A 25,285-nucleotide genomic window follows, 5' to 3' on the forward strand; every position below is an offset into this window, starting at 1 on the left:
CGTGGTTCACATACCACTATTTTAGTATATGGTTTGGTCTCCCCTGGTGACCACTGTGTATTTCGTGCTACTTACCTGTTTCTATTGAAAAGTATTGTGTGCATTGTGTATATCTCCGGCTAGTGCCTTATAATGAATACATATTTTTATAAATTCCTCTGTGTGATTGTTTTTCACTTAATCTATACCTATAAGATTATGTTCTGGTAAAACAAGATGCTTTACACTCCTTCTGGACTATGCCTGAAGGCTGCTCTCCACAGCTACCAGTTAGAGAGCGTTCTAAGGTAGTCTAAGACCACTAAAATCACCATAAGGGTTGTCTGGATTGGTGCAGGGTGCCCACTTACATGAGTGTACACCATATACTAAACCAGGTTCTCACAGTAAGTAACTGGGGCAATAAAGAACAATACAAATGTATGTTAACTTAAATTAATTGCCCCAGAATACAAAGCAACTCCTTGAATATGACGGGCACTTCAACTGTGTATCACGAAAACCTGAAAGATCTGAAAATCTATTTATTTCAGATTTGAAACTGAGATGTGTGGAAACTCCCGCACTAATGTTCAGGCTCCCACATTTTCAAGATCCAGTATGTATAATTGTGTACGTATATTGCATTTCTATCGCGTGATAACAGCCGAAAGCCAGGCTTGAATATTTTACGCAGGCCAGGTTTTTGTTTTGTATGGTAGGATGTGTGCTCCTTATTTTACATTGGCATATACGAGACTATAAATCCCAGAATGCTATGTGAAACATTGCCAGGACTAGGTTCAGAGGCATGGAGCTAGAAACCTTGCGGGCTGTCTGATGTCAGCATTCGGAGGAGGAGGAGGAGGAGGAGGAGGGGAGGGGGGGGGGTGGACGCAGACTAATGCTGCTTTTATGCCCATTTTGCCGGTGTGGTGAACCTCGTCAGCACCGAGGCGTATAGAATTAATAAAATTGAGCACAACGGAATCGAGGGTTAATCGATATTCCATGTGAGGGGCAACATAGGAAGGTCACTCTATCGCAGGACGGAACCTTTGTTCAAGACCGGAACTTAAATGACTGTGCCACTGTTTCCTGTCGGACTGGTTGCCTTCACTGCAGAGGAGCTTCCGGGACAGAATTCTAGGCGCAGTCGCAGAGCGAGAGCAGAGGCACCAGAGCTGGGGCAGCCTGGAGAAGCAAGCCGGGAAAAGAGAGTGATAGACCTTCGAGCGGCTGGCACTGAGAGGTGAGGCGCACCCTGGTACTGGATGGAAGGAGGAAGAAAGAGAGGTATAGGGCAACAGAGGCGAAACGGAGGGAGAAAGGAGGGGGAGCGGGTAAACAGGGAGGGATGGAGAGAGGAGGGAAGGATAAAGTGTGGCCCATGGAGGAAAGATAAATGCATTGATTGTGAAGAGAAGTGAGGGATAGCAGCAGAAAAGATTTACGTGATGAATATTTAGTATAGAAGAAACTAATTAACATCATAGAAAGTGGCGAAGCGATGATGAACGTGTTGAAGGAGGCACGATGATGGAACTGAACGGAATGAGAACATATAGGTTAGAAAAATGTTAGACCGGGGTATGAGGAGAGAAGAGCAAGAAATAGGAGGAAACCCGATAAAGATAGAACAAAACAGAATGTAAGGAGGAAGGGAGCTGGTGTCTCAGTACAGTTCTGCTTTCAAAAGAAGCGAGATAGAAGGAAGACCGCATTGAAAGAGTGATCTTATCAATTGATGTACATGCGTGTAAGAATATTTCATGAGTAATTAGTAGCTTGCTTTAATATACTGCCAGTTTCCAGGGCGTGCAGTATTATATGGCTGTCTTGGTACCACTGTATGCAGGTTATATAACTCTGCCAAATGCCAATATCTGATACTTTTGAGAGCGAGCGGAGTATTTTATTCATTTGATGCGTTAACACCATAGACTAGTTTACAGGTAGGCGTCAGAGAGAGTAAGGAAGAGGAACAAAACACAGCACTGTGTATTCGTAGGAGTGGGAGCAGTCTGTCATATTGAAGGAATGTTAAACTAACACGTGTAGGCTGTCCAAGGGAATGAAGTTCCAAAGTTTGGGGGTAGCACAGAGAACCTTGTGTTTACCCTTGTTTTAAATTTGGCAGTGGCACAGCAAAACCCGATTAGTGGATCTTAGGGGGCACCCTGGCGCGTGCACATGGGCAGAATTTTCTTCCCCAGTCTTGCTCTTTGGGGTACGATAAAATGCAAACACTTGATGAATGAACACATTTTTTCACGCTTCGGAGGCTTGAGTCTCTGATGGACTCAAGCAATTGACCCTCACCCTCTCAGTAGCCCTAGAGAAACTGAGTCAATTTACAACTGCAGAATGTCTAGAGAAGTTTCGTGATAAACCCGTGAATTTGTAAAACCATGGGATTCTGAGCAGTGGCAGCTCGTTTCTAGGTCCGGATCTGTGCTGCAGAAAAGTGCATCAATGAATTATATGAAGTTTGCATTTCTTAGTAAACAAAATACTTTTACAACCAACATCACTTAACCCACGTCTTCTACAGCATATTCAAAGAGCACAGCATCCAGTGGGAATGCACCTTCAAAGAGTTGGAGATCACTAACATCCTGTTATAATTAAATACATCTTTGCCACCTACTTGCATCTTTATTGCTAAGATAGTCAACTTGGGCCTTCAAACTTTGTTTTGAATCGTTACCACTTGTGCTTCATATTCCACGGGCATGGATCTTCCACAGCTGACACTAGGCCATCGTTACACATCTACTGAGAAAAACAAAATCCTGCCCATGAGATTCTATCCAGTTAGGTAACCAGTTACATAAGCCCCATCCGACCTCTTCTGATATCTCTGAAATGGCTCCCTACAGTTGCACAGAACATCTTTAAACTGATCTCCATTATGCATAACGCCCTGATTATGAAACCAGCCATATACCTTGCACGAAAATTAACCAAATAACCATCTTGGGTATGCAAAACATTCTCCTTAGCAAAGGCGACATCGTTCTGGAGGTTCCAGAATTTAAGAAGTGAAAGACAGTTAAATTGTTTTTCTCAGGAAGTGCACCCAGGGATTAGAACTCTATCGCACCATCTATTAGCACTATTTAATTCTATGATCGTTTCAAGACTGAATTGATAAACTTGCTGTTTAAACAGCATTTCAAATCATGAGGGAGCAAGGTCTTTTTTCTGTAACTTACACAATTCTGTTGCTATCTAGATTGCTTACTCTGCACCTTTCACAGTTTTATGATATACTTTTTATTCTATCTGGTATACAATTTTTTTTATATAGCGCTCTAATATTTGTTGTTCTTCTTTTCCATGACCACCATTTGTCTAAAACAGATCATTGAAACTCTGTCAGTCATTGTGTATGGTCTGCACTGTATAAAACTACTAAGTAAATAAATCTAAGTGGTAACATCACAACCAGCCATCTGTTTATTCGAAGGCATTTACTGGATGGCACTCCTATGTTTTATTTTGCTGACGCACAGCTGTACCTTAAATTAGCAGTGGGATCTCAGAAACATAAAGTACATGACTTCCTCAAGCAAGCTCAATACTGGATATAGTAAAATTGGCTTTTCCTGAGCTGCCTATTTGTGAGATAGTGCTAGTGGGTATTGTGGATTCTACATCCCTACTTTTTGACTGCCATACATCTTTTGACCAATCCCGCCCCCCCGTGTCACCTCATAGGGTATGCCACCATGGTGTCCAATTTTTGATGACCTCCTTAAATGTATTTTGTAGATGAATGAAGTGACCAAGAGTAGATTCTGTCATGTGCAAATGCTTGTGTGTGTCTTTCCCTTTCTGCCATTCCCTCAAAATGTTAAAGGTCCTTAATGTCATCTCGTCTGGACCTGATAAATGGCATCTTTGTTGGGCTTCTGATGGAAACACTCGTTAAGTTGAAACAGTCCAAAACCTAGCCAGTTTTTTTTAAGACACAATGAAGGCATCACACCAGCCCTCAGAACACTTCTTGGCATTTGATCAATGACCTGCATTAATTACATTTTCCACAAGCCCTGCAAAGTTTGCACCCCAGGCTACTTACCCATAAGTCGTCCAGCCATATCAACCAACAAGGAACCCAAGATACGCTCCAGCTAACATATTGGCCATTTACCTGCTGCTTAGGCTGTCATTTGGTGATCATTTTCTCTCCACTTACATGTCCTCACATTCCGGAACATGGAAGTCTATCACAGGTCCATATCTATATCAGAGTTTCAGAATATTCACCTAAGATGCATTTACAATAAGTGAATTGAACTCAAACTCATTTACATCATTAATGGTTATCAAACAATTATTTTGAATTCATCCTCTTCGACCTAATTTCGTCACCTTTACTCTTGAACAAATTGAAAAGGTATTCAAAAGTTCTGAGATGGCTTGGATATACACTGCTTTCATATGGTGTGTGGACTTGATTTATAAGGCTGTGTTATAAAACCCCCCATCGTGATGGTCGACATCCACCTACAATTCTTGCATTTCAGATGGCCATATCCCCAAAACCGATTTGGTTCCCTTCTTGAAGGGTTTTCCACTAAGGAAGACACTGAAGAGAATGCATGTCATATTGACACCTGCTAGGGTGTGACTATCTCTCTGGTGAGGACCACAAGCCTGGATATCTTGGAGGTGCACCATGTAGTCTTGCCAATTTTTGTTTTGAATCAATACACTGGTCTCAAGTATAAGAATTCTTTGAGGATGAAGAGCGGGTATTTCTTTACCAGACCAAATGGCAGATAAACTATGGGTTTTTGCCCATATTGCAGCAGCTGGTACACCTGGTATATCAGTTGGGTGACACAAAGTGCATTACCATAATTGACGTTGAGTTCATCAAAGTTACAATGACCATTAGAAGATTAATTGGACTGAAAGAGAGAACTCTCTTGACCTAGCAATGCTTAAAGAAAGAACATTCAACTACTGAACTAACAGTGGGAGTAGGAATCCACTGTTAACAGGGCAGTGCGACCTACAGGGTTGAAGTCAGCTGATATAGCCCACAACTTCAGTGCTTTTTCAGTTTGGATTTGTTACCCCTAGCTGCACTTTATCTTTGTTTTTAACCGAGTTTCTTAGGTTTTGTTTAAACCTACATTTATGTGTTATAAGTGCTGAGCATAACTTTTGCTTAGTTCTTAACTGTGCCTACAAGATAACCCCTGAGCAGATGGAGGCATAGTTTTATTATTTCTTTGGTTGCGTACCATGATAAATGACATACCATTCATGATTCACCAAAGTTGGCTTTCAAATCTGAATAAGACCTTAAAGATGTAATTGAATCAAGTATGATTTTGCTGTTCATTCGCAGTTCTCTCTATGAGAACTTCGTCCTCTGCATATAATAAGTTTGACACTTTTGTGGCAACTTGCACTGTAGTAAGTGCAGCGATAGGTTTTGTTGAGGGGCTATGCAAGTAGTCTGATCAATCATTTTATAGACTTGTGCAAGAAATCATTCTGGTAAGCTGGTTGGTGCAGAAGAATAGATAGATTGTAATGTGCTGCCAGCCAGTTTATGCTCACACGTGTAATCTTCTCATTACTATGTTCACAGTTGGGCAGGAATTTGGGTGGTTAAGTTCTGTTAAATTTCAACTTTTTCCTCTTTCTTTACAACTTAATTAGTTGTTTTGTATGTCCGCTTCCTTCTATCTGTGTTGACATTCTTCTATCTTTCTGTGTTTTTTCCCCTTCTTTGTGGTTTGTTTTTCTGCTACTTTTCATTTTCTAAAAGATTAGTTTGCTATGGCACCTAGACTTCTTGAAAATATTGTGGCAGTGAAGAGCAGTTTGTTGTGGAGTTGGTATCTAACATACAACTTTTCGTCATTGAGTTCTCTTCATCTAGCATCATCAATGCCAGAAGGTTTGTTTGATACTCGAAAGGACCTCTTGAGTCATTTATGAGTTTAGGGGACTCAATAAGCCTCCTACATGCACTCTGTCACTCATCCATACATCCACCCACTGACCAGTTCTTGCGTTTGCCCACCTACAAAAGCATAATAAAAACACACACCCAAATTCCAACAACATTCGCAATATAGATTACAAGTAGAAAACCGAATTGAACTCAGCGGGCTTATGCTTGCAGTAACAAAGGTGGCAGTCTTACAATGAAATTGAATATAGTGTATAATTGTATTAGTTCCAGCATGGTGGCCACATTTAGGACCAAGGTGTGGGCCATCTTGGAATAGTAAACGTATAAAATAATATGCACAATATAATTCCATGATTGTTGCATGGTTTAGATGCAGTGGCGGTGCAAGATGCGGTTCTCTGCAGATTAAATTAGCGTGAAGCGAGAGGTCTGTAAATACTATCAGGGGACCTACAGTATCCTCTAAAAAATTTAAATAAAAAGAGTATCTATAATATTTAAAATGAAAAACCAAAGGACTGGCCCACCAGCGCACTGAAGCACACTCCTTGTCGGGCAGATGTGCACGAGACTAGACAAATGTAGTCCTTCATAGAGTAAGAGAGCCAATGACTAATGTGGCTTTAACCTATTCCCCCATGCTCTATTCTGTCAAGGATGGAAGCAGAGTGTAAGTAACACCCATACAGACCAATGATGCAACAGGCTGATTCAAAAGCTCTTCTGTGTATTATATATAACTTTTTAGGTCAAAGCCTACCAGACTGTGCAGCTGTCTGGTTGCAAAGACTTATTGGGGACATGCTGAAAGCTTACCTAGAAATTAATTCAGTCCATTGCTTACCATTGGCTATCTGTTTTGTAATTCACATTTGCTTGTTTTCTATTTGCTGGCTTTATTTGTTTTAGGCTGTCCACCATGTCTCTGTTCTTTCCATGTCGCACAGCCTCTTTACCACCTCTGTGACTGGCTCTTTGTATTGCTTGCTTTCCAGGAAATTTGTCTTTTTCGTGAGTCACTCCGTGAGAGTGCTTGTGTTTTCAGCTGTCTCCTTTGTATTCTGGTTCACAGAGCTGCTCGATGGGTTGTAATAACGTAACTGTATTTCTTTGAAAACATTTCCTAGACCTTATCTGCGTTTCCTACACTTTTGGTAACAAGTGATTTAACATCCAACCTAAACTCATGCCAGGCCATTTCAAGTTTCTGTCTACATTGTGTTTAAGTAGTTCTCTTTTCGTCTGAGAATGATCTTTCCTCACGGCTGATTCTACTTATCTCTGTCACTATGAGTTCATCAATCAGGCATACCTGTGAGCATGCTGGAGTTTAGAAAGCGAATGAGCTTTTAAGATCCCTTTACATTTTGTGTTCATTTTTACACATTTACTGTGCATCCAAACACTGAGGTCAAATTTCACACAATGTCTTTTAACAACTTGGTATTTTCTTTCTTTCCAAAGAGAGGTTGGAGTTTACTTTTCTTTCTGTGAGTGCAAAATGAGAGGATTTTGTAACTATGTGACAATATTGCAAGGTACAGGGTGTCTGAAAGGAAAGGCTGCAGGATGTATTTGTTTTCTAGCATGCAGCAAAATGTATATACGTATACATGAACTGTACACACATTTCAGACTATATTAGCAGTTAGGAAAGCACAAATGGCGCACATTTTTTGTAATTCTGAAGTGTGTTGGAAACAATTTAATAGGAACAAAACAAATCAATACACCTGGTGCACAAATGAAATAGTCACTGAAACCTGATTTTCCACACATTGTTTGTGTGGTGCATATTTTTAGCAGTAAAAAATGCATGGATGTGCAAATTTAATGGTTGTGTCAGTGGAAAATTTGTTGTCTGTAAAGAAGTGCACCGCCACACCATGCTTTAGTAATATATTTGCAATAGTGTGCTGCAAAATGTGCCACCAGCTTATTATACCATTACCACACTCCTTCTGAATACATTTGCTATACTTTTTCTTGATGCGACACATGTATTTCTCACAATCCCTATGACTTCAGTGATATAACAATAATGGCATCACCCCCATTCTGAAAATTGTTCCAACACCACGGTTGTATGCCCAATGTTATTCACTCATGAGCCCTTGTTGGCTCACTTCATCTATGAGATTTCATTATAATAAAATACATGCTTGCAGGCTTTAACATGTTACAATAATAATCCATCCTTAAAGGTCTATTGGATTTAACATATGTGTTTCATAATCTATAAATCTGCCTTTGTCAGACTTACTTTTCAGAACAAACCAATCAGGCTGATGGCTTCTGAAAGAACTTTTCACAGTGAACCCAGATTATCCTGAGGCTAGTAGGAAATATTCACATAATTCAGTAACTATTTTAAAATCTGCCTGTTGCAGTAGCTAGCTGGATGAAATCCCTTAGATTCAAGTCAAAGCTGAAATCTTGGTGTTTGACGACCTCTTGGTGGCCCTCAGAAATAGACTCTTGACCTACACTGGTGCACACAATTATGTGTGTGGTCTTTGGCAACAACCATTACTTTTGAGGCTCACATAAATAAACTCCCATCCACTTGTTTTCTCATGATAAAACGTCTAAGGAAAGTTCTGCCTTTATATCCCCTGTTCGTCTAGGCAACTTTTTATCCAGACTCTATTCTCATAAGTAGGCCTGACTCACTTCCAATCTGATGCACAAAATTCAGCTAATATAGAATGCCACATCATATTAATTACAAATCTTTTAAGGCCTTTTTAATACGATTGTATTTTTAGATGTATTTGTTATGTTAAGGTTCATATTTATTCATGGAGATAAATCGGTCCTCTTTATTGTAAGGTGTCTTTTATGATCTTAAATTGATCGATAAAAAGATTGATTGATAGAATGCCACAGCCAGACTTGTGCTGGAGATCCCCAAACTGCTCAGCATTCCCCCTCAAGTCTATACTCTACTGTAGGATAGTGCCCCTTTCTGAGATGGTCACTCCCACTATTTGCCTGGTAAATGATGTGATTTCGACTGAAAGTGCACTGGGTTCCTGCTAACCAGTGCCAGAGCTCTTTCCCAAAACTGGACAATTGTCCCCCCCCCCCAATTGGCAAAACCTTTAGCACCCTCTGTAGGTCCCTAGTAAATGGTACCCCTTGTACCCAGAGCCAGAGAGAGTACCTAAGTGCAGCAACACAAATTGTGCTACGCTGAGGGACCCCTCACCAAGGACATGCAAGACAGCCATTCCAGGCTGCGTATCTTGGTGCAGACAAAAGTGAGAACATGACATGTCGCAAGACCCTGTGTGGAAGGAAGACCAAGTCTTAGCAGAACAACTTGGACAAGGCGTGCACTACTAGAAAATATATACACTTTAAAACAAAATTTCAAAGTTGAACTAATGAATCATAAGCACTGTAGCCAAAAATGCAAATGTGTTTTTATATCAATACTTTTTGGCAAAAGACAATTTTCAAATACAATTATATGAACAAATTATATACAAAAATCTAAATTGTGTCAATCCATCACTTATTGCGGAACCACATTTGAAGTGTGTGCCTAATGCATTTCGGGACTTGGAGTCCCTTCTTCATGGGAAGATCAGAAATACAAAACAACAAATTCTACTGTACAGAATGGCTGGCATTTAAAATGTCAAAACATAATCCTAATTGTAAGATGCCGTGTGTTCAAACACCATTTTCACCTATAGTTGTAATGAGTAATGTAGATTTTCCTAATAAGTTATGACGGAAAGTCTTAATTTTATTAAAGACACGGAGGCGAGTGTTATGCATTCTTTTCTTGCATTTATTATAATAGCAGCAAGATAAGAAAAACAACTACACTCCCCAGAAGGCTGCAGGAGGAAACTACTGGCCAATGGGGAGAATACTAACAAAAAATACACCAATCAGGTCAGCCCAACTACATTAGGACCTATCTGACCGCAAGCAGTCCTCTTTTCTTGTGCAAGTTAGTAAGATGGTGAAAACAAAGGAACCAAAAATAACAGTAGATAAACTGTCAAAATCCAGGTAAACAGATCTTGAACCAGGAACACCATGGAGGAAACATCCTGAGGAAACCACATTGGTTGGCAGTTAGACGTCGATGCCAAGAAATCTGGTGAGTTAGGACGACTCTCACGAGGAAGGTGGTGGTAGAGCCGGAGTTCCTAAGGGGGGGAAAAAAACAGAACAAATTAGAGCTGTTGTGGAGGGATAATACTCGCCTCCGTGTCTTTAATAAAATTAAGACTTTCCGTCATAACTTATTAGGAAAATCTACATTTTATGGCAAGACCGGAGGCTCCTATTATGCTAGTTCAAAGCATATCAACAACCAAAGAAGAAGCAGTAATCACAGGTTTACAATAAAAGGTCTTAAACACATTATCATTAGACCAATCTGCTGATTTAAGGATATCCTCCAGGCGCGAGCCTGACCAAAAGGCCTTTGAAGCCATGGCACCCCTGGTAGAATGAGCTCCAAAAGTAGAAGCGTCAATGCCCGCAAGAGACCTGATCCAACGGACCCAACGGGCCAGGGTAGCAGAAGAGACGGGGAGGTGAGGTTTGCGGAAAGAAATGAGCAATTGTGTATGGGAAGAAGACCTAAAGTCAGCAGATTTGTTTTCATAGGCTTTTAGGCAACGACCTACACATAATTTTGGTTGAGCTGGAAAATAAGGATAAAACACTGATTGTAAATTTGTTTTAGTGCGTCTCCGCACTTGAAACAGCACACCAGTAGGAGAAAACTGTCTTGAAGAAAGGTCTAAAGCTCTAACATCAGAGACACGTTTAATGGAGATTAAACACAACAACATAGTAAGTTTTGCAGACAACATTTTCAGGGAGAGAGCGGTATTGTCAGGCCAATCCCAAAACAATTTGAAAACCAAATTAACGTCCCATAAAGAAGAATACTTAGCCAACGGAGGTTTGGAAAAGCGAACTCCTCTTAACAAACGGCAAACAAGTGGATGGGAACCGACGGGTTTATTGTCAACTGGACAATGATTAAGAGAAATAGCTGATCTGTATAAATTTTCTGTGCGATAAGACTTACCAGCACTGGCCTCCGAGGCCAGAAAATTGACTACAAAAGTCACAGAGGCTGAAAAGGGATCGACAGACTGTTCAAGACACCAGCTTGACCAAAGAGACCAAGCGGATTTGTATGCCCTGGAAGTACCGGGAGCCCAGGCCCGGCTGATAAAGATTGAAGCTTCTTGAGAAAGGAGTTGGTCAGAAGAGAGAGACTGGACAGCTTCCAGGCCGATAGGGTCAAAGACCGATCGAGACTGAGGTTGTGAGGGGAACCTCGAGGATCCAGGAGAAGATCTGAGGAATGAGGGAGGAGGACCGGAAAGTCCACTGCTAGTTCCAAAAGGGACGGAAACCATATCTGGGATTGCCAAAAAGGTACCACTATGACCAGAGACGTCTGTTGGCGTCGAATCTGAGAAAGGACCCTGTTGATCATAAGAAAGGGAGGAAAAGCGTAATTGAGATGCAGTGACCAGTCCTGGAGGAAGGCATCGGTCGCTAAAGCCAGCGGATCCGGGCGCCAACTGTAGAAACGAGGTAACTGAGAATTGAGGCGAGACGCGAAAAGGTCGATGAAGAAAGGGCCCCACTTGAGAGAGAGAGAAAGAAACACGGAGGGAAGTAACCTCCAGTCGCTGGAATCCCGGAGATACCGAGAGTGCCAATCCGCGATGGAATTGAGATTGCCGGGGAGATATTCTGCTTGAAGAGAGAGATTGTGAAGGAGACAAAAATGCCACAGACTCTTGGCGAGTTCCGCGAGGGGTTTGGATCTTGTGCCACCTAGATGGTTGATGTAACGGACCGCAGAAACATTGTCCATCCTGAGAAGAATGGAACAACTTACCTTGTTCTTTGCGAGGCTGCGGATTGCAAAGGAGCCTGCAAGCATCTCTAAACAGTTGATGTGCAATGACGACTCCTCTAGAGACCATGTACCTCCAGTCGAGATTGGTCCACAACGGGCGCCCCAACCCGCCAGGCTGGCATCTGATTCTAATACAAGATCTGGGGCCGTGGCGAAGATAGTTCTTCCGTTCCACGCATCTAAATGGTCTATCCACCATTGCAGCTCGGACCGCGAGTCTCTGTCTAGGAGGATGAGATCGGAGTAAGCCAGACCCTGACGCAGATGTCTGATTTTTAAGCGTTGAAGGGCCCGATAATGAAGAGGGCCGGGGAAGATTGCTTGGATGGAGGCTGACGGGAGCCCCACAATCCTTGCGAGGGAACGAAGGGAAATATGGGATAGAGAAAGAACTTGAGAAATTTCTGCACGAATAGCCGCAATCTTTTCGGTAGGAAGGAAGAGAGACGCGGAGGGGGAATCCACGCGAAACCCCAGAAATTCTACACTTTGAGAGGGAGTTAATATGGACTTCTCCGGATTGATAAGAAAACCGAGATCGAGAAGAAGGGATTGGGTCACCTGAAGGTCCCGCAACAGACCTGGTTTGCTCGTATTCATTAGAAGAATATCGTCCAGATAGATGATCAGGCGAATACCCAAGGCTCGAAGATAAGCCACCACTGGCTTCATGATTTTGGTGAAGCACCAAGGAGCCGAAGAAAGTCCGAAGGGGAGCGAACAAAACCGATAAGTTACGCCCAGCCATTGAAACTGGAGGAACTTGGAATGCGAGGGATGGATAGGAACTGTCAGATACGCATCCTGAAGGTCCAGGCGGACCATCCAATCGCTGGCTCGCAGAGTGTCTCTTAGATGGAGAATGGTCTCCATCTTGAAATGCCTGTAAACGACAAACTGATTGAAAACTTTGAGGTTGATGACCGGTCGCATCTTTTTGTTCTTTTTGCGAACCAGAAACAAAGTGCTGAGAAATCCCGAGGGATCGAACGCAAGTCTTTGGATAGCTTTCTTTGCCAGCAGGGAAAGAATTTCCTGAGATATCAGAAGCGAAACGTCGGCGGAAAAAACCAGAGGAGGAGGCAAAGTATCCTGGAAAGGAGGAGCGTAAAATTCTATAAGATAGCCTTGGACAGAATTGAGAACCCAAGGGTCAGAGGTTAAAGTTTGCCATTTGCTTAGAAACAGAGCCAAGCGCCCTCCAACGGGAGGGCCAGAAGACAGGCTTACCTTGTTGGGAATAGTTGGAGTTGTTGACGTTGCCTCTGTGGCCCCTCTGTCCACGACCCCGGAAGCCACGGCCACGTTGGGGGTAGAATTGAGGCTTGTACTCTTGGTATCCGGAATTGGAAGCACCTCTGGAACCTTGGTAGGAGGAAAAACGGCCGGAAAAGCGGTTCCTGCCTCTGCCGGCCCTGCCAAAAACCCGAGGGGCAAAAACGTTTTTGATTGAAAGTTGTGCCTTATCCAACGAGGCGAAAGTGGAAACAAATTTCGAAAGGTCCTTGACTAAGGAGTCACCAAAAAGAAGACCATCTGCCTTTGCTCCAGGGTCCTGAGATGCCAGATTGGCTAACTTAGGGTCTAACTTGATTAGCAGACCTTTGCGCCTCTCGTGAGTAATAGCCGCATTGGCGTTGCCCAATAAACAAAAAGTACGCTGGGCCCAAAGCGAAATCTCTTCTGGATTCAAAACCAGCTCTTCTGATCGGGCTGTCTCCGCCAGATCCAAAATGCGGGCAAGAGGGCCTACCATATCCAAAAGTTTGTCCTGGCAGGAGGACCAAGCTCTGTCTACCCCCTTACGAGGGTCTTTGCCAAACTTGGTGAGGAGCGGTTGATCAATGGCAGGAGCGACCGTAATATGAGAGGCCAAAGAAGGTTTGGGGCACTCGGATTTTAACTTCGCTCTGACCGACTTGTCCAGAGGCTGTCGCAGCTTAGAAGAGATGTACTCCCCTACATGGGGAATGGGAAACCATTCCGTAGAATTGGGATGTCTAATCAGGGCAGGATCGAACATAGGCAATCCCTCCGAGTCCAGAATAGGTTCTGACTCTAAAGGTGATCATTTTTGCTTTTTGGGCGAAGAATCGCCAACTCCAAAAAGATCAAAGAGATCGTCGTCATCTGTGTCACCCAAATCGTCATCTGTATCCTGGATGGTGTCAATGACCAGCTTCTTAGGTACCTCCACATTCTTTTTCTTGGCTTTGCTTTTGCCAAATGTCAAAGTAGACCCCTCCTTTGACTGAGGCCTGGGAGGAATAGCATCCTCAAGCTTGCGCGAGGAAACCTCGCTAATCAAATGTGACACTTTTGTAGAACTAGTGGAAGGAACCAGTTTACGTTTTCTGCTTTCCCCCGCAGAATGGGCCAAAGCTTTGGTCATGAGACTAAGAAAAGAATTTTCCATAGTCTTAGAAACTTTCCTCATGGAATGTTCTACCGCAGTTTCAACAGAAGAGTTGATAAAATGACTTAAATCCGATTTAAAATTGGTAGTATCGTCATTATCAAGCTCAGGAGAGCTGGGCACATCCATTTTCAGTAAAAACTGGTGAACAAGGGGTTAATTGCAGGCAAAACAAAAAGGGGGCGTGTACAAGCAAGCTTGCCGGTGAAAAACGAACTGCAGAGGAGACAGGCAGTCGAGCTCTGAGGCGAGCGTGAGAAGGAAGCTTCGCTGAGGAGACAGGCAGTCGAGCTCTGAGGCGAGCGTAAGAAGGCAGCTATGAGGGAGCGAAGCGTCACCAGGAAAAACCGGTAAACAAACAAAGTGCGCGCGTTTAGACGCGCTGAATATGAAAGGCGAGGGGGCGTTAAAAGAGCAGACCGCAGGGAAGCCGAAAGCGCACTAAGCAGCAAGTGTAAACAGAGCGCTTGAGGAGCGCTAATGCAAATATTCAATTTAAACCCAATTAATCAATGTAAACAAATTATTCACACAGCGTAATGAGGAGAATATGTAAAATCGACTTATCTGACTGCGAGCAGCAAGAAAAGAGGACTGCTTGCGGTCAGATAGGTCCTAATGTAGTTGGGCTGACCTGATTGGTGTATTTTTTGTTAGTGTTCTCCCCATTGGCCAGTAGTTTCCTCCTGCAGCCTTCTGGGGAGTGTAGTTGTTTTTCTTATCTTGCTGCTATTATAATAAATGCAAGAAAAGAATGCATAATAGGAGCCTCCGGTCTTGCCATAAAATTGTAACTGTCTGTGCACAAGTGTATGTCAGCTGATTCATGAGGTGATGTGAATATACCAACATTAAAGTGGAGTCAGGTTAAAGTGGAATACACCAAGGAAATCCATCAAAGCTTGTACCGTAATTATTAAAAAGCCTGGTGAGATCATACACCCTGAGTGAACCAAAGGGGCTGATGCGTGACAAACAAACCACATGCTAAAAATACTCCCGATGGATGCATAGAAATTTTCACTCTAGCCTTGGTGACCAAGTCAGTCTGTGAAGAAAAGCTCAAACAATGAACAGCCTGCAAATACTCCACTATCCTCCACCGTATGCAAGGGGTTATCGCCCATACCAATTAATAATTACGGTACAAGCTTTGATGGATTTCCTTGGTGTTTTCCACTTAGACCTGGCTCCACTTTAAAGTTGGTATATTCACATCACCTCATGAATCGGCTGACATACACTTGTGCACAGACTGTCACAATTACTCTTTATAACTATGGGTGAAAACTTTGAGTTCTAAAGGCAGTGACCAAATGGGAGGCCCATTAGCTCAGCTTACGATGCTAAGACATCTCCATTGTTCCCTTAAAGATAATTAAGGGTATACCAGGGAGGGAGGGCTGTGTAATCCTTGGACTAGGGGGGAAAAAAAACAACAAAAAAAAACCCTAGCTCCACTTCAACATTTTCCAAAAGTCGCGCTTCTTCTTATTTCCTGCCCTTGAAATGTCCAATCTGGAAACCCTCAAAAGAGATGCCTGCCAGTCTTGATAATTAGGTGGTAGAGGGTCTTTCCATTTTATACAGATCTCTCTTCTAGCAAGAAGGATAGCATAGAAAAGAAGTTTCTTAGATGGGCCTTCCAGATTATTTGATAGGCCAAAGATAAGCATAGATATATTAATAACGATTTGTGTCCCTAATGACCTCGAAAGTGTATTGCTCACGTTTTCCCAAAAGTTTGCAAGGGCAGGACAATTCAAAAACATATGTATATCTGAGGCTGCAACTTCCCCACACCTCTCACAACTAACTGGTGAACCGTTGGAAAATTTTGTTAGTCTCTGGGGTGTATAATAAGCTCTATGAATTGTAAAAAGGTGATTCCTACGAAGCCAGGCAGGTTTTACAATGTTCCACAGCATTCTACAAGAGTTTCACCATAAAGACTGCACATCCTGCTGCGGGATACAGTTCTCCCAGAGTAAAGTCGGTAGTTGGAATTCACCATCCTCTTCTTCCATGATGCGATGGTACCAAAAGGCGACTTCTTTCTTCATAGGGGTTTTTTGTAAAATCAGTTGTTCAAATTGAGTATTACTACCCAAAAGATGTTTATTACGGGATTCTTTAACTGAGGTAGCTTAGCTGGATAATTGCAAGTATTTAAATCTAGCAAGAGATGGACCAACTTTCTCCCTCAAAACTTCCGAGGGAACCAGTGTGCCGTTTGTTTTGTTTGTATTTCAGATTTGCCTTTGAAGAAGGGACTCCAAGTCTAGGGGTGTGGAATTTAATAAAATATCTACTTGTCCATGGGGCAGGTTGCATCATAAATCCACTTGTCCCTTTGGTGCCATGTAGTGCGGCGACAAATTATGACAGCAATCTGATTATATAAGAACTCTGATATAGTCTCTCTGATTTTGCCTGGGCTCATACCAAAGAAGTGTTTGAATACTTGCAATTCCCTTTTGTTGCCACCTTTCTGCAGCTGTGCATACTGGGGCTGAAGGTAGTGGAAGCAATAGTTCAGGGTTAGAATGTCCTTTTCAGTCTGTGCAAACCTACTAACTTGCATGTTTTTAGGGTTTTCAACCACTCTTCTCTAATCTTTTCCCATACTGGGAAACGTTGGAAATTTACTCCTGACAATGGCAGATTAAACCTTCTTCCCGAGTTGAAGGGAAAAAGTGGTTGGGGGGGAAAATGTGAACTTTCAAACACTCAGATTTGCGTATGCGCAAATCTACACATATGCTCATGCTAAAATGCAGTTCACAGATTTTTTTCTAGGAGTACTATTTCTTGTCCTACTTCTTTAAATTCTTGAATTCATGAAAGCTATATAGCTGCACTTCATGCAAGGACATATACCATGGGTGCACTTTTGAGCTTTTCTTTATTAGGTGGGCCCCTAATTTGGTCTGGCGTAGACCATGACCTTTTGCTTTTATTACAATTCTGTATCTCTCTCTGTATCGGCTGGCTTCACTGTGAGTGACAGCATTCTGCCCTTTAGCAAGGAGCATATCTGCACACAAAGTAGTTTTGTTCAGTAACTACTGTGGTGGTGTGTGCTTGTTTTAGACCAAAAGGTTTTTTGCTTTTGCCAATGATTTTTATAATGGCGAGGGCCCTGCTGCTCCCACACCAACAAGGTTTTACAAAAATCATGCCAAAAAAAATCACAAATTGACAAAACTAAAAAAGCTGACCACCAATTTCAAACCAACGGACTTTGCCAATGCTTGTTTATTTTTGTTTCCCAGAATCGTATTGAAACTGGTTACACAGATTTTGCATTATGAATATTTATGGGAAATACTAGCATGCATCAACACGTTACTAAATGATGCTGCAAAGAAATGGTACCTGAAATTTTACAGTAGTTTAGCGAAATGTTTTTTTCCTGCTTTTATTTTTTTATGAACATTTTATTTTGAAAGCAAAAAAATCATGAATCTTGCTTTAAAGCTTCTGCAAATATTTGCTTCAAATCAGCATTCTGGGAGCATTATACATAACCTCATATTGCTAAACTTTCAAAACGTGTGTACACATTTTTATACTGGAACCACTATCAGTAGTGCAGTCAGAGCTTACACCATTTACTTAGAGCGCTCACCCTAATAATAAAGGCTTTCAATTAGTGAACCATAAATACAAGTTTGAACAGCATTAACATATGGACAAAAATATGACCTTAACTGCAGACCGTGCCCTTCCCTGATCTATAATGTGGTACTGCAAACTGGCAGCCAAAGGGTTTGTGCTGCAGGATGTTGGGCCTACTTGTCCCAAAGGCAAAATACACATGAAAACTTGTTGCTCTTGACCCCGAACAATATGTCCTGGGCGTCCGGCTATAGGAATTCAACATCCCTGCAAGTCCTGAAATGCATTGGGCACACACTTTGAATGTGCTTCCGCAATAATTGATGGATTGACACAATTTTGATTTTTTTTGTATATAATGTGGTAATATAATTGTATTTGAACATTGTCCTTTAGCAAAAAGTATTTCTATAAAAAACATGTGAATTTTTGGCTCCAGTACTTATGATTAATTAGTTCAACTTTGAAATGTTGTTATAAAGTATTTATATTTTCTAGTAGTGCACGCCATGTCCAAGTTGTTCTGCTAAGACTTGGCCATCCTTCTACTCAGACATCGGGTGTGAGGCAGCACCCAGAAGGCGTTGCACACTGATCGTTATCTGTTTTCTCAAGAGCCTAAAGATTTCAATTAATAGGTGTGCACAAATCTACTCCTTATTAATTTGATTACCGCATGACCATGTGTGCCATCCCTTGTTTGCCATGTCCTTAACACTGCATGTAGTGTTTGTAAGTCACTCCTACAGCAGGCCTGACCGCTCTAAGTACAAGTGACCAGGGAAGCCATCTTAAGACATGTGGTGGACACTGGTGAAAACGAGTTCCTCAGCTACTTGATGGCGTCACTGAAAACAGATGTTTGGTATCAAACCTCTCGTATTGGTAAACTCCCACTGATGCCAGTGCCAGATTTACCAATATATGCACCCAGAGGACACCTTAGAGGTGTCACCTGAAAACCTACCAGCCTCTAGTGTACTTGCTGACTGGTTTCTTGCCACCCTGCCATCTGAGATGCTGTTCTGACTTCTAGGGTGAGAGCCTTTGCTCTCAGGAGACCCAGACAAAAAGCCTGTCTGGGAAGAGGGTGTAACACCCTCTCACACCGGGTGACCTGCTGATTAGCCTCACTGGGCCGGCAAGCTTTAGAGTAGCTGCCTCCTTTGGAATGAAAATCTGGCTCCCCTCACAGGAGAGGAAGCCACCCCCTCCCCCTGTCCAGAGCCCCCTTTGGCACCTGGACAGGTGGGAAAATTAGATAGTCAGTGTAAGAATTGAAAGTCCTTAAATCCAGTTGTATAAAATAGGTTTGATTTATTGAAGCTTAGTTCCAGAATAAATTCATTATTAAAAGATAAATAGATGGAATTGTAATCCCACCAGGAGCATTTCTCTTGTCACTCAGCCTGCCTGCCATCAACTGCCACTCCACACACAAGCCAGGAACCAAACATTCCGTGATGTCATCAGGCATTCTACCACACATACTAGCTGAGCAACAGGGAAGTCACAGCCAGGGAAATGAAAGACTAAAGTCAGATATAACATATCCCCCTTCCTTAGGAAAACAACAAAACTGAAGTTAAGAAAAGAAACATGAACATTACAATGCATTCTTAAATATAACGACGTTCTCAAATATAACGACATTTAGATTATCACCATCCCCCCTCCCTTGGGGAAAATTCAATTAAACATTTCTGAACTGGGACACACAAGTCCCAAAACTTCTTAAAATACAATTGGAGAACACTGCTCCCATAACCTCCACATCAATTAATAAATGAAATATGAACTCCTCTAAAACATTAGAACATTTACGTGGTTCATATATATTAAGAATGAATAGAACTCGGCACAATACGGCTCTTTATCATTAAACTTGAAAAGAATGGAGCTCTTCACCCAAAGTGAACACCAATGTGGCTCCTCACAAGTGCGCATTAAACCAGTCCAAACACTGTAACCACTAATCTTCACAAAATTCAAATGGAAATGAACACCTCAAAAACAATTTGAGCACTAATGTGGTTCAAAAGTAATAAAAGAAAATTTAGCCCCTGTGCCACTTTTCACAGTAAACTATTCCTCACAGTAAGTATGTGAACCCCTCTAATGGAATAGAGCACTAAGAAACGTGGTTCATTAAAAATAAAGAATAAACTGAGCATCAAAATTGTTCATCACCTTAAAGTGCGAAAAGAATGAAACTTCGAACACGCCTAGCAGTATTCAATACTACTGCAATTAATCACCAGAATTAAATAAAGTTGAGTACCCAAACATAAGTTGAGTACGAGTGGCTCAATCCAATAAAAGTAAACTAACTCAACACATCACAGAACTACAAAAACTGATTAAGATACATTAATCTCGAAGGAATAACAATACTATACATCAGTAACTAGTAGAAATACGTAAACGTAGCGTAAACATCACCAACATTGAAAATTATGTATCAATAATACAATAAGCAAGTTGGTCAATATGAATAGCAAATCAGATTACACAGTTTTCAAAATAAGAAATTAAAACAACAAAAGTAATCACCGTAGTCCAAACGTTGAAATGTCAGTCATTGTAAAATAGCAAGTACAGGTGGGTCATGTCGTCCCTTTTCACAAATGAAATAGAAAGACTGTAGGTCCCAAACGATATCCACAGAAACATACGTTGTGTACATCCACGCACCATTGTTGAGACCAGCCACGAATAAGTTGAAGTATTCTCCCACCTGCATCATTTGTGGCACAATGAATAGGCAATGACTGGAGCACATCTTGCTTGGCAAGATCAGTGAAGTACTAGTAAATTACCAAATGCAAGACAATGAAAATGAAAGACTAAAGTCAGATATAACATATCCCCCTTGGGTGTCTCAGGGCGCGTTGCTGCAAACAGGCGTCTTCAGGCAGCAGTAAAGAACAATAAAGTAAGGACGTCATGAAGAATTTCACAGCTGTTCCACGAGGCTCCAAAAAGACGGTACAGTGCACATGAATATTTCCTTTTAAAATTACACAAGGCTTTTCAAAACCACCAGTAACTTAATATGTTGTCGGCCGCACTTTGGCAATGCGCGTGGGCCCAACTGTCACTTTGAATTTTGTTGTTCTGCCAGTACACTTCAGATCCCCAAAACAATCTGCTTATCCTCAAAGACTCACAATACAAATTTAAATCGAAGCCTCAAGTAGAATAACAGTCTAACAATCGGACACTTGTACACACAGACACCAAAGTCTCTGACCTTAAAAATCTGAAAATCTTTATTGAAGCTTAGTTCCAGGATAAATTCATTATAAAAAGATAAGTAGATGGAATTGTAATCCCACCAGGAGCAGTTCTCCTGTCGCTTAGCCTGCCTGCCATCAACTGCCACTCCACACACAAGCCAGGAACCAAACATTCCATGATGTCATCAGGCATTCTACCACACATACTAGCTGAGCAACAGGGAAGTCACAGCCAGGGAAATGAAAGACAAAAGTCAGATATAACAGTCAGGTAGGCGTGCCACCTCCAGGCTAGTACCACCCTAAGGTGGGCTACTCTGAGTGGCCATGATTTTTTAGAAGTAGCCATCTTTGTGATGCCATACTTGGGAATCCTGGGACAGGGTTATGCCCACTTCCCACAGAAAGTGGTCATATAGGGGGAACAGCAACCCCAAGGGACAGTAGCCCATTGGCTACTACCCTACACTCCCCTAACACCCCTACATTCCATATGTAGGGGAGCCCCTGGCACCAGAGAACCAGATCCTGATGACCTAAGAAGAGAGAGGATACAGAAGAGCCACAAAAGCAGAGCGAGGAGAAGATAGTAGAGAAGAAGCAGCTGCCCTTGTACCAACCCTGCCGGCCTGTCTGCATCCCTCGTCGATAACTGAGCCAAAGTCGACTCTTCCTGCAGCTGTGAATCCAGAACCTTGGAGGACTGCCTGCCTTTGATAAAGACCAAGACCTCCAGTGAATAGAAGACCTGTTCTCCCTGCATTCTGCAGGAACTCAAAAAGCAAAGACACTGAGGCCTTCAGAGCCACCAAAATTCAAAACCTGAAGCCACCACTGCACCTGTCGCTCTCAGGCCGGGTTGAAGTGGGCCACTGGTGTCAACAAGGTCCTCCAGAGCTTTAGTCTATCGTGGTTTCACCCCTTATGGGCTCACCGACGTCGCTAGCAGCCTCTACTCGCAGGCCTCCATGACCGCGACTGTTCCTTGTAAGGAAATCAGGTGCCTAAAGACACCTCTGCATCTGCCGCCCCTGGGCCGTGGAGAAGAGAACTCCAGGTATCCCTACGTCCCCAAGTATCGTAAGCCTTGAACCTCCTGTTGCTTTACCCAGACTGGCCTTCCAGCCAGAGCCTCTATCCGTAGTGACCGATCTTCAATGAAAACACTGGTCTCCCAGCGCTCTTTTCCACCCTGCACTGTGTCCACTTTGTAAAGTGAAAATAATTTATATTCAAAAACGTACTTACCTGTACGATTTTCTTCTGATGCCTAAACATATATAAAGATACTAGATATTTTTACAAATTGGTGTGGATCTCCTTCTTGTGTCGGATGTGTCATTTATTCATTATTGTGTGTATTTGCAAGTGTCCCGCACCCCGCTGTGTTAAGCTTAAGGATGCCCGACCACACTACCCACTCATAGATCACTTTGGAATGGCATAGCAAGCCCATGTCCACTCATAAGGAAACCCCTGGACTCTTTACATGGTATATCAGTTTTTTGATATAGCACATGATGAGCCAGCTACCTACATCTACACTTGCTCCAGGATCAAAAATGTTGCCTACTCAATGCATTGTCAAATCTCTCCCGCCTTGTAACTACATCTCCTTGCAGTTTGTGAGCTACACCCCCCCCCCCCCCCTTTCCTCAAGAGCAGTGCGTTCTTCTACTGCTTCCTGGTCTCTGTTCCCAGTGTTCAAAGAGCACGCCTGGGAGGACGCTCCTATCTTGTCTGCACTATTTTGGTCTGGAACAATCTGCTTTTAGCTATTCGCAGGGAACCTCATAATCTGAAATTGTTCAAGCTTTTAAAGACCTATCTCCTCAAACTATGACTTTGTTTCTTGCTTTGCCTAGGTTCCTTTACTAATGCCTCAGTTTATAGCGACAGGAAACCTTTTGGGTATTTGCGTAGTTTATAAAACTAAATACAAATGCAACGAATCGGCTCAATAGGTTTTATCATTGACTTTTCATCATTAAAAAAGAAGATCCACTGTATTGATCCTAGGGTTTCCCAGAAGGCAACTTTCAGATACCTTATATTAAAACTACACGTATGTATAAAATTACAGTTGTCAAAACAATATAAAATTCTTCCTAAGAGGACCTAACAAAGGTTATCATAGTTTAGTCGAAATATTCTATCCTAATGGTCTGTTTGAGTGGTCGCCAACATCAAAACTCTTGACTACTATAGTAAATCCAAATCTGGTTTCTGTTAATATTTTTCATAATAAACAATTGAAACTATGGAATCTGAGTTTACTTTTTACCGTGAACCAATAAGGCCTATAGCCTTTGCCATTGACTTGACACGATAACCAACACAGGCCTACCTAAATGCAAATAAGTTGGTAACCGTCATGTATACAGTTATGAAAATTACAAACGTGTACACAATTCCAGTTAGCAAAACAATAAACAGCCTCTCTCAATAGGGCCTATCCTAGATCAGAACATTAAAAATCTTTTAACCCCAGGGTTTGTCAGGGCAGGTCACAAACACCACAGCCCATGCTCTTTTCATCTGTGAAATTTTATGTGACGATCTACAGCATGTAACAGTGTTATTACAATCCATTGATAAAGGCCTATTGGCTTAAAAATCTTTTCCTAATGAGTAACCCAGGCCTACTTCTTGTGTCATACCTTTTTATTAATAAATAGATCAGAACTAAAGCACTGTTAACTTTTCCAAGTGAACCAAACCGGTCTTTAGCCTTTGTCACTGGCATGTCAATGTAACCACACAACCCTACTGTATTGAGCATAAGGTTTCCCACAATGCAACCATCAGGCATAGTCATAAAATTACAACTGTAGAGAAAACGACAGTTGGCAAAACAAAATTCTATCTCTTCTAAGAGGGTCTAACACAGTTATCAAAGTGCAGATCTTTTATTCCTATGGATTGTAAGAGGAGGGGGAGCTATAGACCAAAAATGTGACTTATTATGGTAATCTGTGAAATTTCATGTAACAGAATACCTCTGTTTAGGCTTTATTACAGAATGATGACAATCCACCCATGCGTGCAGTCTGAGTTAACATATGCTTTTCACAGTGAATGCATCAGGCCTACTGCCTTTATCGAAAAAGGTTGTTCTAACCAGATCAGGGTTGTAGTCTTGATCATTGACTTGCTACCATAACTAATCCAGTCTTGTATTGAACATTCGCTTTCCCACAAGACATACCGTTCAATAAAAGAACTCTTTACAGTGGAAGCACACAATTTCTGCGCAATCAAATGGTGTTCCCAAGGGAACAAATATGGAGGTGGAGCCTAAGCGCCTCTGTAGTAGTACTTTTGAAAACTCCTTTTCTGTTGACAACATGAGGGCTGGCAACAACTGTGCTGCCCAATCAGACCTGAAAGGGGTTTGATGATTGATTTGTTTTAAGGATTGAAATAATATTGCAGAAACCCTGTAGTAGTGGGATTAATGCTGGAAACCTAGACAGTTTAAGAATATTACATGGAATGCTAAATAGCTTTTTAGCCTAAACATAGCTGATATTATTGTAAAAAAAAAGTAGTGTTTGCAGTTCTTAATGGTACATCATTTGATGTTCTTTTTAGGTGAGCAAGCCTTTGTCAAGATCATTTTGCCTCGGTTACTGACTTTTTTGCTTTAATCTCATCAGTTCTGATGGAAACCAAAAATGTAGGAGCTTGAGCGCAACTTGCACATGAGTCTAAGAGCCCCATTTTGGTTTTGAATTTCAGACCTCATCCTATTTGACTTCTGCTAAATGACTTGCCATATTTTTCCAGATCTTCCAACCAAAAAGTAGGGACTACTCTTCCCCCACACCTCTATCTGATTAATGAACTAGCAACCTCGTTTTATGAAACAATTTGAACATTTCTGATGAAAGACATGTCACGAATTGTGATTTGAGAAAAGACCTTTGTACTTGGAAGCTAGAGAATGTGTCTCAGAATTTACAACTGTGGTCTTGGGAGAACATAGGTAGACGAAAAGAGCTGTTTTATTATATCATTCATCAGTTTAGTGAGTGCAGAGATCTTGATAGATTCATTCAAATACAACTATTCACACACGGTATTTTCTCCAAATAAGCTACATGATGTATTTTTACTGCTGATGATTTAGTCCGTCTTCCACTCTGGTTAGAGAATTAGATATTGACATT

At 41.8% G+C, this 25,285-nt stretch overlaps 1 protein-coding gene across 2 annotated transcripts in view; it reads left to right on the forward strand.

Annotated features, from left to right (window-relative positions):
* Positions 1 to 824: 824 nt before the first annotated feature.
* RAD54L2 (RAD54 like 2) overlaps positions 825 to 25,285 on the forward strand; it is a 682,650-nt gene continuing 658,189 nt past the window's right edge. Inside the window, exon 1 of one of the 2 annotated variants that reach the window (XM_085625105.1) lies at positions 825 to 1,231. The gene's annotated coding sequence lies outside the window, so the exon portion shown is untranslated. Of the gene's footprint in view, positions 1,276 to 25,285 lie in introns of both variants that reach the window. The other variant, XM_085625106.1, reaches the window with a different exon arrangement.

The sequence above is a fragment of the Triturus cristatus genome, chromosome 9, assembly GCF_964204655.1.
Source record: "Triturus cristatus chromosome 9, aTriCri1.1, whole genome shotgun sequence".
NCBI lineage: Eukaryota > Metazoa > Chordata > Amphibia > Caudata > Salamandridae > Triturus > Triturus cristatus.